Source organism: Brienomyrus brachyistius, chromosome 14 (genome assembly GCF_023856365.1).
Source record: "Brienomyrus brachyistius isolate T26 chromosome 14, BBRACH_0.4, whole genome shotgun sequence".
Lineage (NCBI taxonomy): Eukaryota > Metazoa > Chordata > Actinopteri > Osteoglossiformes > Mormyridae > Brienomyrus > Brienomyrus brachyistius.
In genome coordinates, this window is record NC_064546.1 from 20,430,387 (window position 1) to 20,446,836 (window position 16,450).

A 16,450-nucleotide genomic window follows, 5' to 3' on the forward strand; every position below is an offset into this window, starting at 1 on the left:
TGTTGGTGCCTCAGTATCCTGCAGACCTTTCATACGAGGACGACACAATTGTGCAATTTTGGTACTTCGGTGTAATTATAGATGAGAAGCCGTGTCAGAATTGATCCATAAATTCTTTCGCCGCTTGAAAAAATAATAGTCGCTGTTAGGAAGTGTCGTCCATACCATGCATCTAAACGAAGACATTTAAAATGTGTTCTTGAAGGTGTCGGTGGAATGTCAGTGCATTGTATCGAGTCCATGTATTAACCTGCGGGTTAGAGAATGGCATTTTATCGGTAATGTTTTTGTGACTTTTATTTTAGTTTTCTTCTGTTTTTTAACCTTTTGGCGTAATTTTAGTTTCAAGCCATATAACTACACTCCATCCAGTACCTCAGAAGATATTCATGTAAGATCTGGAGATATCCAGGGTAGGTACCTAAGGGTGTTTTACAGTATTTCAATGTTACTTGAATAGGTGTTTATTTTATTTTTTAATTACTGTTTTTGTTTAAGAATCTGTGGCATGTGCGTACCATTTCTTGGCATTTCTCTTGCAGATGCTATGTCATGCCTGGCGATTAAAAGCTTTGTTAATGAAATTGATAGATTTGCTATTTAATAGATTGCATTCTCTTATTTTAACAAAGATATAGAGGAGTTATTTTGAAGCTATGGGACTGGTGCTGATGCTAAAGGAATAATATATTTGTGTATTGAAAGGGGAATGTTTTCAGAAATGTGCATGGTGGAACATCTCTGCCTCTGTTTTGATTGTAATCTATATGGATGAATGATTTGTTCAAGAGATTCTTAGTAAATTGTGAAATGCATTTAAAAATTCTGGTCTCCCCCATTTATGTATTTATATATGCCTTGACATTTGGTGCTGTGTAATTTTTAGATAATCCCTCATCTTAAATAGTTCACAGATGTTAAAGAAGTTGCAGTAAGGTGATATAAACGGCGAATAAAGTTGCTATATGATTTTACTACTCTCTCTCCTCTTGTGCTTTCCAAAGTTTTTGCTCATAATTTGCACAACCTGCCCTGTTTATAAATGCAGGATGGATGTGTGATGTCATTTTTGGGGAGGCATCTGTGGTTATCTGAGGAGTGAAATTCCAGGCGAGTACAGTGCAATAGTGGTACATCAATAACTGTCAGGCCCTTGGATCACTATATGATTCTTGATTTGTTTCTGAAAATGGATGAGTTCTGGAGATGTCAGGTTTCACACGGCTCTTAATTTGATGTATTGCTCAGACGAACTTAATTTTGCTTTGGTCCTCCAACAAATGTTTTTCTTTAAAATAATTGAAATCACAATGGAATACACAGTATTTGTATATGTTTATATATTCAAGTGTCAGTCTGTTGTGTAACATTCTACTCAGAATTCATAATGATGCATGTAAGGTAGAGATGGCAAGAGAACTGAATGAAAACAAAACATTATATATATATATATATATATATATATATATATATATATATATATATATATATATATATATATATATACTGGATGGTGAGTGTTCCAAAATTCCATTGTTTACCAAATGGCAAATGTCTGTGCAGTTACACAACCATATTACACTTGAATTTAATTAAGGAAAAATCTCTCAGCAAGTTGCATTAATCTCTTGGGAAACAATGTTGCCTTGTTCCCTTGGATGTTAGCAAGGACAAACTAAAATTTGCAATTATTAGCTCATATATGAAAATTTATGCTCAGCTTTTCTGTGCTGTTTGACTTTTCAGGACCCTTCTCTCACATACTGCATTTAAATTATATTCGTTCTTACTCTGGGGGGGGGCGCAGGAAGGCCTGTTAATGGGAGGTTGTACGGCGTTGTGTAAGTGGGGGGTCTCTACCGTGTTTAATTGGCCATAATGTTTCTTTAACCCAAACAACAGTTGGATACTTTGAGTATTGACACCTGCCTGTGGTATCACCCTGCGAGTGAAAGCGAAGTGGGACAATCATAAATATCCCTGTGTGAACAGCAGAGGAGGGGTGTAACTCCTTGATTGTAGGTTTGCTGAAGTTTAATCCTCTGTCTCTTTAAGATTGAAATGAAGCACAAGGACAATGGATTCTATGGCCAATACAAAATCCTGTCCATCCATTTTTATAATGTACTATAAATCTATATAGCATTTCCTAACCAGGACTATTGTCTTGCTTGATGTGGTTAACTGAAAGATATAATGTAATGGCAGCTCACATGCAGTCTTTGGGTTGGCTCTCAACTGGAGAAAGGCATGATGGGAAGGCCATGTCATGTGCAATAACCCCCCCCCCCCCCCCCCCCCCCCCGCCCCAGAGGCAGGAAGCCATAATAATGACGTCATAAGAATGACACAAATATAAACAACATAAAGTCATCTGTGTTCACCACTGAAGGGATCTTTTATAGTCTGCAGCTTTGGTCGGAATGTTACCAAATGCTAATAATTCTGGGAGACAAACGTGGCAGACATGCTTGACATCGCTCATGCCTGGGCACTGCGAGGATGACAGCTTATTGATAACGTTAATGTCACATTCATCAAATCCCGGGACGGGCACATGTGCTCCCCGCATAGGGGGTACTAACACCCCTCCCCACCCCCGCAGAGGAGGGGGTGATCGTAATAAGCCAGTGACGATTAGCGGAGGTGAGGCTCGGGCTTGCTGATGAGCGCATGGCTGTCGGAAAGCTGAGAACATGGCTGATGTCACACAACTGCCAGGATTGTGTCTGTACAACATGATCAAGAGGAACCGAAACTGTCAACCGGGCTGTCGATAAAGACACCACCGTCAAGAAGTCACCTCCTCTCCCGCCCCAGGATAACAGAAATAATTTCTTATAGCAATGTTAGCCATAATTAAAGGCAGCCATATCTGACCAGAAGATCTCTGCAAAGCATGCTGGGACATTTTCTTCTACATGAACACATGCATGGACGCCACAGGTCCAATGTTCCCCCCGGTTCCTCAGGCGTGTTCTATAACTAGACTCTACTTCTGGAAATTGACAATACATGCTATCTGCACTTGAAATGCCGTGAAAACGTCTCAGGGTCCTTCTCACATATACATATAGCAAAATTAATTATAAACCTTAGTCATCACTTCCTCTGGGGCATATCGGACACTGTGTAACTGAATAAATGTTTATATTAAGCAATATTTAAATTTGGGTTAGTGGAACCAACTCAACAGTAAATACCAGCAGAAAAGAATTAATTTAGTAATAAATAAATTACAATTCAGGGCTCTGTGGGTAGCATCCTGTTACCTCTAGGGATCTGGGTTTGATTCATAAGCCTAGCATTGGAGTGTGATTGCATAGTCTCCATTAAAGGCGTGACGTTAAGTGGACTGGCAGGTCTTTGTCCTATGACAGACTCGTATCCAATTCAGTATCCCCTTCCACCTGCCTTGTGCTTCCTATGAGAAGTGCCAGGATTATCACCACCTTGTACTTACTCTCAGAGAAAGTACCAATCTGTACCTCGGCTGTCACTGGAGCTGTACTCTCAAAGGTCTGCAAATTGTATCATAGCAGTAGGGACATGTACCTTTTAGTCTAATTTAAGGTACATAAATGGACTCTGAGGAACATCCCCAAGGTACAAACAACATTAATATACCCACAATGGTACAAAAATGTTCCTCAGAGTCAATTTCTGTATCTTAAAAAGTACGTTTACCTACAACAAAGACTACAATTGGCAGACCCTTGAGAGTACAGCACCAGTGACAAGCAAAGGTACACACTGGTACTCTCTTTTTTTGACAGTGTTGGATAAATGATTAGGGGAAACGGTGGTATCGATTAGTTACTCTTAAAAATACCATCCACGATATGTTCTTTGGACATCTTTGTCAAAATAAGTACAATCCTGTATCATAAAATATAAAGTGTTATCAACGAGGAGAGGTCTGTTGTTTCCTCAAATACAATAATCAGACACTGAAATATTTATCTTTAAAAGCAATAACAAAATCGTATACATGATTCCTTACAGAAAAATACATGAAAAATGTACGTATCGCGGTGTGTTATTTATTTAAATAAATATATCCGTTTATATCTATCTTCTAGCGGCTCGTCCAGAACTTGGTCACAGGGGGCCTGGAGCCTATCCCAGGCAGCATACGGCAAAAGACATCCTCTGATTATTAGGTGCCATCAAGTTGACGTAAATATGCATACTGTACAGTAGACACTAACGGAGAAAAATAAGCTCAGTTATTCTGCTGGCATTTCTACCTTAAAATCTTTAATGTTACCTAGAAACATCCCGCGAGCTAGTTCCTAATCTATCAGTTTAATTATTCTCAGGAGGGGCAAAAATATCCACATAACACTTGATATTTTTATGTTTTTTAATTGAAGAAAAATCAAAGAAAGCCAGTTATCCTTTTTAGACATAATCCGTTTAAAGGTTTTCATTTTCTTTCAAATAAGGCTTACGCCATAATTTCTTGTTCTCATAAATAAAACGGTATTCTACGCATGTCCTTAACGTTTGAGTTTTAGCCCTGTATCCCTCGCATTAATTCCCTTTCATATTGTAACATAAATATTTTTGCGTAAAATAACTTATTACCAGCAGATGGCGCTCATTATTTAGGAATAGCCCGGCGGATTCACATTGGGGTCCGGGAAACGCGATAGTAATGCGCGGTTTGTTCTTTGGCCTGCTCCGAACGTCGCCACGCGCGCTGCCGTTCCCATTATGATCGCAGTACTCCTAGAAGGATCGCGTTGTGCTACTGCACCAGTTTGCATCTGGACCGCTGTCGCGCAGTGCTCCAGTGAAGCAGGTGACCGAATACTCGAAAGGATTAAATTCATCACGGGGAGTATTTTATTCATTTAGTGGGATAATAAGATTATTAAGCGGTGCGCTTGGGTCAAACTTACACAGCTGGAATTGAAACTGTACAATTTCTATAAAAAAAGTACAGGATATGTTCTGGATTATTATTGTTGTTGTTATTATTATTTTTAAGAAGAAGAAGAACACAAAGGAGAGTGAGGCAGAAATAAACAAAAAATAAACAAACAGTATTACCTTCAGATAAGATCTAATAACTTGCAGTGCTAATATTCTCTTAAAATACCAAAAATTAAGCAAAGCAAACATAAATGAGACTTCATTTACCAAAGATATAGTAACAATAATGATGATGATAATCGATAAACACAATACGAGTATTGCCCCTGATGGAATGTAGTCCTTAGTCATTGTTTCCTTTAATTGCTTTTAAAAACACAAACACATACAGAGGGCCAATTCTCAACCTCTCTCATTCAAACACACAATCAGATGTTACATAGCTTGCAGTTATTCAACAGTGGACCCCATTAGAATGCACTCAGAATTCTATCCACGGTCGGGAAATGTAGCTCTCTCTTTGAAAGTTCTTCGAAACACATTTGCTGCCAACTGTCAGGTCAAGGTTGATGTTGAGTGAAGGGTCCAACCACTGTAACATCTCCTGTTTATGGTAAGTGAGCCATAATGAAGAAGACGCACCGTGTCTGGGTGGTATTTTGGTTCTTCCAAGCTGGGTGCCTTTATTGTACTCTGTCAGGAAGTCTCCTCTCCCTGCGCTTCAGGAAATGAGACGTCAGGTCTTATGCTATGTAGCAGACATGATCTTATTACTCATTTATAGGCAACTGTGAAGGATGAAACTTTTAGGGCTAATAAAGGAGGGCAGCCACCTCTCTTCTGTAAAACCCTGGCAGGGAATGGAGTCGCACTGGAATAAAATGGTGAAAGTAAGTGCGGCTCGGTGGACAGGTATATGGTCACGCTGCTAGACTGATCGACCTGTAGCTGTGGACAGAATCCAGCTGCTGATTTAACGGCTGTCGGGCGAGCAGAGTGAGTACAGCATTGTAGGAGACAAAAAAAAGATGGCTTCTAGTTACTCGCAATAGAATAATTATTAAAGACTACATATATAAAAGATACAGGAGATTGTAACTGGCCGTGGGAATTATTTATGTGATTAATTTTATATCTGGCTTTCATAAGTCACAAAGATTCACTTTTCTCTAATGTGGGAAATTATCAAGTCGGAGTACAAAGTTGTTGTTGTTGTTTTAACTCGCCATCCGTTGATGTATCTCCCGTAATGACAAGGTTACACCGAGCCTGGAGCCTTTTCCTGGAGACACCTGCAGCCAGGATGGGATGTCAGACCAGCTCAGAAAACACCAGCGGCATCACCAGGGCTGCTAGGGGGGCATCGGCACCCTTCTGAAATAAATGTGCACTAATTAGTTTAAATAGCATGTTCTCAATGATTTTTATTAAAATTAATCCCCCCCCTCCCCCAGTAAAGGCTCAGCCCCCCCTTTCATAAATTTCAGGTGATGCTCCTGGGAATCACATCCACACATAATCAGCCACATGTTTTCGTACTGCAGGAGGACACCGGTGTACCTGGAAAGCCGACACACTGAATTGTGGGCAACATTCGAACCTGTGACCCCAGGGAAGGAAGAAAGCATTGATACCTAGTGGGCCTCCCCTATGCTATGCACCGTTACAAGATAACAATAGTTATCGGTGTTATAGATCTGGCTCAGTGGTCGGCACTGTGGCCTCAGATGTCTAGGGTCAGTGGTTTGTGTGTCTGGAGTTTGCATTTCCTCCTTAAGTTTATGTGCGTACAGTCCAAATCCTTGATTTGTGTGTGTGTATCTGTGTGCGTTTTTGTGTGTGAGTCTGTGTGTGTGTGTGTGTGTATGTGTCTGTGTGAGTGTGTGTGCATTTGTGTGTGTGTATCTGTGTGCGTTTTTGTGTGTGAGTGTGTATGTGTTTGTGTGTGAGTGTGTATGTGTTTGTGTGTATTTGTGTGAGTGTGTGTGTGTTTGTGTGTGTGTGTGAGAGTGTGTATGTGTTTGTGTGTATTTGTGTGAGTGTGTTTGCCTGGTATGTCCTGTATCTCCAGGCTTGTTGTGATCCTGCAGTGGCAGAGTAATTCTGGAAAAGTGATAGTGCGTATTTTCTGATTTCTGTCACTTTGTCAACCACAACAGTAGTTCTTTATTCATGCCTTTGAGATACTGGATATGTAAGAAGTACACAAATAAATACCCTTTGCGAGTTTCCACAAATCACTTTGTGGTTAAGGAACTGAAACTGTCACTAATACATTCTATTTTAAAACCAAGGGTAACTGTGGTTAAGGTCAAGTTTAAAATAGCTACACTGAAATTCTTCAGTAAAAAATGGATAATAGCTTCTAATACGTTATATTCTCCGGGCAACATAAAAACATATCTGCTCATCAACTAAAATTCATGTTAAGGATATTAAGGATAATATTAATAATAAGCTTCACCACATTATACTGACATTATATATTTTTTGTAGTTTTCCCCACGGATCAATAAAGTTTATTTTATCTTAATGACGCATCTGCAACATCAAGACTTCAGAACCAGCAAGTCATCAGAATGCAAATCGCAATGTTTCGGACCTCGGAGTCCTTATTTTAGAAAAAGGCAAAGGAACGCGACTTAATTTGTACAACCATTTATTAGAAGCAATTAAAGCAACTATTATGTAAATAAGATAATAATCAATCTGACGTCACAATTTAGAAGATGAAAAGCTAATTAAAAGAGAAATAAGAAACATTCTGGGCATTTATTTAGTAGCGTGAATAAAATAAAAATTAATAAATAATATATAAAACATGCAATGGTGCTGTTCTTGTGATTAACCTGAGAAACTAATCAGAGGCGCAACAGGCGGGTTTTTAATTTGGACTTAAAAATAACAACAGGTGGGGTATGTCTAAGATTGTCAGGTGAGTTTATCCCAGTTTGGGGTTTTGAATGAACTCCTTTACCTTCACGTGACGGGTCAACCGCAACCTAAGAGGCTTCCCAGGATTATACTGTTCTTGCATGTCAGATATTATCAGTAACGCGTCCATTTTCAGCTTTTTCTGAGGAATCGATATTCAGTCTGTCACATTATCTTCAGGTACCGAAATCACAGCATCAATTCGCCCGTCCCCTTGGCTTATCAGCTTATGGCCTCTGAGTAACTGCTGTTAGGTCCATCTGTTAATGTGTTTGTCCCGTAGAGTTTCCGTTACCGTTTCCTGGCGCTATCCTTATTATTTTTACGCTTCTCCTACTTATAGGCCATGTTTACACCATGGGAATATGTAGTCTATAGCGTGAATGTAAGCATATTACAACGGTACTTGTCAAACCACGTTTGCGAAAAGGTTTTCTAACGTACGTTACCGGTGTTACTTTTTAAACTGATTTGTCAGATTTTGTACGTTTGTGGTTATATTCATCACACTAGTAAGGTTATTTTAGTTGAGGTGGATTTCGAAAGGCTGCATGCACTTTGTAAACCTTTCTCCAGGTTATCAATGACTTTGCAGTTTAGTTTCATAAGGATATCTTGCCCTGACATTTATGTAGATCGAGCCGGAATTAGCAAGACTGCAAACCTGAGATCCAACGCAAAATATTTTTTTATTTAATGCCATACCGTGCTATATTTATTATTATTATTAAGGTTGTTTTCGTTTTTTTTATTCAAGCCGACCAATTTAAAATGAATGAAATCAATTGCTGCACAGAGCACGCTATAGGAGGAATTAATTAACCTTCTGCAACATTTCCACTGCAGCTTGAGGTTTTACCCCATTTTTCCCCCGCGTGCTTATCACCGCACACGCAAAGCTTCCCGACTCTCTTTTCGCCCACGTCAAATGAGCTGATTAAGAATAACACACACAAAGCAGGCAGATGGCACGTCGCCACTACAGGCTCATGCTTATAAGTGTCGGAAACGCTTATTAAAGCGTGCGGCCATTCAATTTTACTTCCAAATTCCACTCTCCTCGTTTGTCAATTAAATAAGTATTTATGTTATGTATAGAGAGTCTTTGTGGAATTTTTTCGCGGCCATAGTTATTTACTTTTTCTGCTTTTGTCAGTTAAGACAAGAATAAAAAAAACATCAAGTCTATAATGACCTGTGATGGACGGGCATCCTGGAGTATACCCCTGCCTACCTGCACTCCCTGTGGAGGCCTGCAGACTCACCTTGACCTTGTACACTGCATGAACAGTAGGGAAGATGGATAGTTGATGGATGGCTACAGACGACACCTATATTATTTAACAATGAACACTGCAGAAGCATCTACCTGGAAGACGTCACCTACGGCAAAAAATGCAATTAAAAGCCGGAGATTAACGAAACGCAAGGTTCAAAGGCTATTTGCAAATGTGGTGAGAAGACAAGGGGAAGGAGGTTGTATGTGAAGTATGCACTGGAGATTCTAGAATGGTCTTCTCCAAGAATTACACCCGTCTCTTAGATACCTCTACAACAAAGACCTTTTACCAAACGGGATACAACAGTGCTGGCTTGAAAGGGATGTATCTTGCAGGAAATCACAAAAGAGACTGCGGGTAACGTTGTGAGATGTGCTATTTCCATGCCTTCTGACAGCTGTGAATGAAGTGGTCATGGAACTACTATCATATGGATGCTAAGGGAGACTGAAAGCTTTGCCTCTGTAATTTTGATTTAATATGTACTGTCATTAAACTCAACGTGTCATGATCTTCGGTACCAGAAATGACAGGCAAATATCTAAATAGTCATACAATAAATATCGCCGTTGGCTGACACTTCCATTTTTGGTTCGTACCATACCCAAGCTGCATTTGTGTGTGTGGAGTTTACATTCCCCAAACGTGGCATTAACTACCGACAGTACAAAAACATGCAGTTTAAGACAGTGAGTAAGGGTCCAGATTACGGTTGCCATGTGACTGAGGGAGTGAAAGTATGCATTTGTGAGTGCATGAGTGCCCTGTCAGTGATGGGTCCAGATGAGGATCTCTCGCACCATGTGTTCCACGTTGCGTGAGGCAGAGTCCCGATTTGCCCGTCTCTGAGTTTGTAAGTTAGCCCATTCTGACTCTCAGCAGGCAAGAAGCCATCCCTAAGCCCATGACTGTGCGAGCCAGCCGTTCTCTGGCCGTGATAATAGCATTGTTATGTGATAACAGCAAGCAGTGGGACTTTTCTCAGTATCTTCATAATCAGCCATTTCCAGTGTAAATGTGAGGCAGCACCGATCAGCCAGACACTCAGGGCATTGAAGATTCGCACAGTCCAATTTCATTATAAATCACCAAACATCTCATTGAGAAATTACCGGCCTGTTTGAATGATTCAGGAGTAATTTGTGTTATACTGTATGCGTGGAAATAAAGTTTACCTTTAATGCTGCCGTTAAACCAAGCATAATTATCAGTGCATTTTCATGGTTCCTTGTTTAACATGGGGCTTCAGAATCGATAAGCTCCTATGCATTATTAGGAAGAAAAACGTATATTTTAAATATTTAAATATAGCACTGACAAGAGGCATAGCTTAATGGCTGCATAGAAAAAAATCATTCCCCCTAAAAGCTCAGGATTCCCAGGTAACTAAACGTACCAAGGGCTTTGTTCCCTGAGCATGCTATTCAGCTCAGAACATCAAGAAGAGAGTAATTACTGTTTGTTACAATTAACTGAAAAATAGGACAGACAGAGGCCCACAGAGGATATAATTATCTGGTCTTCCACTGCCTGTCCAGTGTCCTCCAATGTTTTGGGTGACGTAACTTCACCACTCCTCCCCCACACCAATATCACTATAAATCCCAAAAGCATAGACACAGAACAAATGCATACTGTATGTTGCATGGACCATAAAGTCAGTTAAATTCGTCCTCCATACCTGAGCTCGTCTGCTGAAGGGGATTGTGGGTCGGGACAGGGGACAGTAGGCTAACAATCTGTGACCCCTAACCGAGTCTTTATGCTGCTTCGCTTACATTCCTCGACTGTCGCGTAAACCTGGGTGTGGCTGATGGGTAATTCTGCCGTCTTCCCTGCTATCGTGGCCCCCGTCATCCTCTTGACACAGGCATTTATATTCAGCTGTATCTGCGGATGGGATCCTGTAAAGGAAGCATACGGATTAGAGACTCCTGGCTCCGTGCGGACGGGAGACGGCCAACCGTGCGCGGCCACCCTTCCACACGCAGACCACGTCCCGCCGCCTTGCATAAGTCGGCTCCCTCCGCCACATCTGGAGTGTAGCGATAATGGCGAGGCACTCCGCTATTTCCGTCACGACGATAACCTTGCCACATTAGCGAGAAAGTGGGGAGACTCGTTTCTGATCGCCCGTAGGGAGTGTAGCTGGACTCAGAGAAATACTGAATCAGTGATTGGCTATTGCTGGAGTTGCATAGAAAAAAATAATTGACCGTGCGAAGCAAAATGGAATGAACTGGATTGGGCGCGACTTCTGTGTCATAGGGTTGGCTGCTTTTGTCTGGAGTCAATTCACACTATTGGAAGGTTACTTTTACTGAATTTTTAATAATGCAGGGCATAGATGTTTGTTAAATGCTGTATTTATTTGCCAGATGCTTTTATCCAAAATGACATGTACTTGCAAAAGCATGGTCAGACCGTTCCAGGAGCAACTGGGGATTAAGGGCCTCGCTCAGGGGCCCAATGGTTACACACAATGTTAGCCTTAGGATTTAAACGTTGGATCTTCCTGTCACAGGCATAGTCTCCTAGCCTGCGGACAGAGAGAGAGAGAGAGAGAGAGAGAGAGAGACCTGTAATCATACATGAGGCCATTTGGTCCCCACAAGGTAAGGTATATCTGGACCACACACACACACACAGCCCGCAGAATATATCTAACGTATAAATTTAAAATATAAAATATCCAGCTGCTTTTTTCTGAACTAGTAAATCTCCATTTATATATGATTATTTATTTATTTCTAAGGGTCTGTGATTGAATGTAGCATTTATCAGCAGGGCTACTCCTACGAAACATCCATCCATCCATTTTCCAAACCGCTTATCGTACTGGGTCGCGGGGGGTCCGGAGCCTATCCCGGAAGCAATGGGCATGAGGCTGGGAACAACCCAGGATGGGGGGCCAGCCCATCGCAGGGCACACTCACACACCATTCACCCTCACATGCATTCCTACGGGCAATTTAGCAAGTCCAATTAGCCTCAGCATGTCTTTGGACTGGGAGGGGAAACCGGAGTACCCGGAGGAAACCCCACGACGACATGGGGAGAACATGCAAACTCCACACACATGTGACCCAGGCAGAGATTCGAACCCGGGTCCCAGAGGTGTGAGGTAACAGTGCGAACCACTGCACCACCATGCCGCCCCCCTACGAAACATAAAAATGCTATTAGCTATGTCCTGTGCTCTAGCAAAGCATCGCATATGATAGCATTATTCAGCCACAGAAGAAAGTCAGCAATTAACGTATGCTGTCAGTCTGCGAAGCTCTGAAGGCAGTACAATGTCTTATTGACATTTATGCAAAACTACAAAAAGATGACAGATCACACAAGATGATATACAATATAGAAATACTACACAACGATTATACGCATCATCATTTTGTCGCATCTGATGAATCATGGGATGAGATTATTTGCAAGTCACTGCTGGACTGCTGGTAAATGTTATGTCCCTATCTGTGTATGCTATGCATAACCCATGCAGTATGTAGTATATATTCTAAGAGGAATGTAGAAAGAAAAATTGCAAGGATGACAATAAAAGTTTCTTCCAATATTTTAACTCCAAAAGAGCTATAAAAGCTGAAATCACTAATTTGCAGGATAGTAAGGGCCATATAATTGAAAATTAAATTCATATAGTAAATGAGTTGAATGATTATTTTACACGGGTGTTCACAGTGGACAATATGAGTAACTTACCACCATTTAGTACGAATACGATGTCATCTTTGACCAATATAGGTGTAACTGAGGCTGATGTGGTACTAAGCCTAGCTAAGCTCAAAATAAATAAATCGCAAGGCCCTGATGGCATCTTACCTATAGTTTTAAAAGAGATGAAGGATTATTAGCCAACCTTTAACTTTAATATTTCAGAAATTGTTATCTGTGGATGTGGTACCTTCTGACTGGAAGCATGCTAATATAACACCCATATTCAAAAAAGGGGATAGAAGTAATCCAGCAAACTATTGGGCAATCAATTTAACTACTATTACTGGAAAAATAATGGAAGCTATAATCCAAGTGAAAATGGTAGATTACCTGGATGCAAATAACATTCTGAGGGGTAGCCAACAAGAATTTAGGAGAGGTAGATCCTTAATGAATTTAATTCAGTTCTTTGAGGAAGCTACAAGAGAAATTGATCACAAAAAGGCCTATGATGTGATCTACTTAGATTTCCAGAAGGCCTTTGATGTTGTCCCCCACAAACGGCTCTTGCTTAAGCTTAAAGCTGCAGGGATTTTAGGGACTGTAGTAGCTTTGACCGAAAACTGGTTAACTGACAGGAAGCAGCAAGTAGTTATTAGAGGCACAATGTCACAGTGGGCCTGTGTTCATATTGGGGTACCGCAGGGTTCAATTTTAGGACCACTATTGTTCCTAATCTACATTAATGATATGGACACCAATACATACAGTAAACTGGTTACATTTGCAGATGACACCAAGGTGGGTGGTGTAGCAGAGACTGATCTTGCAGCGGAGAGGCTACAACAAGATCTGGACTTAATTAGCGTCTAGGCTGATACCTGGCAGATGAAATTTAACATAGATAAATGTAATGTAATCCATGCAGGAAGCAGAAATGCAAAATACAGATGTTTTATGGGTTCCACTGAAATAAAGGTAGCTGATTACAAGAAAGATCTCGGTGTGTATGTTCTATGTCCCACTCTCGTCAGTGTGGGGAAGCAATGAAAAATCTATTCAGCCTCGCGCAAAGGAGGCAAAGGGGGGACATGATCCAGGTATATAAGATTCAAACATGTCAAGTGCCTTTAAATCAGCTAGATAAGACTTTAACAACTCTGAGCTATTAGTTATTTTCTCCCCAAACGAGCTTGATGGGCCGAATGGCCTCCTCTCGTTTGTAAATTTCTTATGTTGTTATGTTCTTATGTATATATTATACATACTTTTTGGTACATATTAAATGAATACAAGCTTAGTAAGGTAGATGATTTTAAACAAACTAAAAGCAATTAAATGAATCACGTGACAAAATATTTGCCCCATCCTGATTCTTTCGATTTTTTTCTTATTTATAACACTTAGTTGTATCTGATCCCCAAACGCGTTTAGCACAATACAAAAGACAACCTGAACAAACGCAAAGCACGGGTTTTAAATGGCCATTTGCTTCATTGTTCGCAAACATCCATATCACCTGTGTGCCAATCCAATTGGCCAATTAGTCACTCAATCAACCAATGAACCAAATCTACATAATACTGGGTTAAAGGAAAGTCGATACGCACATGCTTGGTTACTGCCAGCACTGTTGAATCTACCCATGTCTTAGATAGAACCGTTCTAGCAATGAATGGAGTTGGATATGAGGTCGCAAGAAGCAGCAGCACGCCAGGCCTCGATCAAAAGAACTTACTGAAGACCTGAGAATGAAAGTAATTGTACCCTTTTCCCCGACTGGTATTTCAAAGCATTCTCTAAAACGCTTCGACTCCAGTAGACCACACTGTGAGAGCCATCATCTCCAAATGGAAAAATCCTGGAACTGTAGCAAATCTGCCCAGGAGTGGCTGGCCTAGCAGAAGTACTCCAAGGCCACATAAAAACTCAACAGGGAGGTCATAGCAGACCCCAAATGAACATCTAAGGAACTGCAGGCATTTCTTAGGCCCGTTAATGATTCTGCATGAACTATTCGGAAGACATGGATTCTGCTACCTCAGCTAGCACCGCTATCCACACAAAGAAAATCATGCCTACAGTTAAACATGGTGGAGGAAGTGCAATGGTGTTGGGATGCTTTGCTGCTTCAGGGCCGGAGCGATTTGCTAAAATTATGTGATGCATGAATTCAGAGCTTCTATGAGTCTATCAGAAAGTACTGAAGGAGACTCCGGTCCAGTCATCACTCCTTGATTAGAAGCTCAAGCACAACTTACAGAAATAATTCTGTAGGGCACAGTGAGCCAAAATTTCTCGTCAGTGATGCCAAAGACCTCCTCTTACTGCAAAAGTTTGATTGCAGTTGTTGCTGCTAAAACTGCCACAACCGAGTATTACATTTGGCGGGGGTGGGGGGATTACTTTGTCATATGGGTGATATGGGTGTTGGTCTATTTTTATTAGTCAAGTCAAGTAGTCAAGTAGGTTTTTATTGTCATTTCAACCATACACACAGTATACAGTGAAATGAGATAACGTTCCTCCAGGACCATGGGGCAACACAGAGCAGGACAAACAGAGCGACATCATAAGTGCAGACAGGACACATGCATAACAGTATAAATTGGCAAGACAAGACAACATACAGTGCAAATTAACAGTGGAATGACTGTATGGTAGCAGCGAGGGTTCTTTGGGCAAAAATGCTATGTATAATAATTATATATTGTTATATATTTTTTCTTCAATCAATCAAACAATCATTAAAAGCTGTGTGTTGTTTACTCATGTCGCCCTTTGTATTATCCTAAATTTCTTTGGGGTCAGACGCAATTAGGTATTTTAGATGAGCAAAAAAGGTCGGCAATGGGAAGACACACAGCACTGTCACAGCACTGTATATGGGCTTGATGCACAGCTCACTGGGTAAAGAGTAAACCCCACAATACGCAATAGTAGCTCAACAGATACATTAAACATTCATTAGTAAATAGAGCCCAGGTCCGTCAGCTCCATTCCGATTGCTTTGGTGTATGGAAGATCCACAGTGGAGTAAAGCAATTTAGGATTTGCCCGGACAAACAGCTTGGTTTCTCTGGGGCTTTCCAATGCTAATTGTGCTGACCTCTGTTCCTGTGCCTTCATTCCATGTCCCTTATCAGCATAGTTCAATGAATCTTTGGGGCCTCCAGTTGTGGCTTTTGGGAGATGAGCATCTTGGTGAGACCTCCAGAGCATTCACGTATTTTCACTTCAAAGTCACTTTGGAATTGTCTTTTTTTTTATTAATCAGCTGAATTGTCTAAGCTATGATTTAATTTTTGAGTATTTTTACTGAACAAGGATCTTAAGTGCACCACTTAAATGTGAAAATACAAATATATTAAATTAAATAAACATACTTGATTGAATTACTCTATTTAACTATAGTGATATTCAACGACCCATCACTCTTCCATACACTCTTATCCAACACAGTATAATAATGAATCTGGACTCAGGAAGTCATGTCCCAGGAAGTCATATTACTCTAACAATCAACCAAAAATAACGATAGCGCTATTTTCAGCAACATTTACATATTTTGTGTGTTTTCATGTGGGGGTGGTGCTTGGCCCCAGGTTAGCTTGCTGTGCTCATGTGCAGAAAGAAGGTCATCAGTGGTCAGCAGAGTGATGTCACCGTAGGGCCCATGA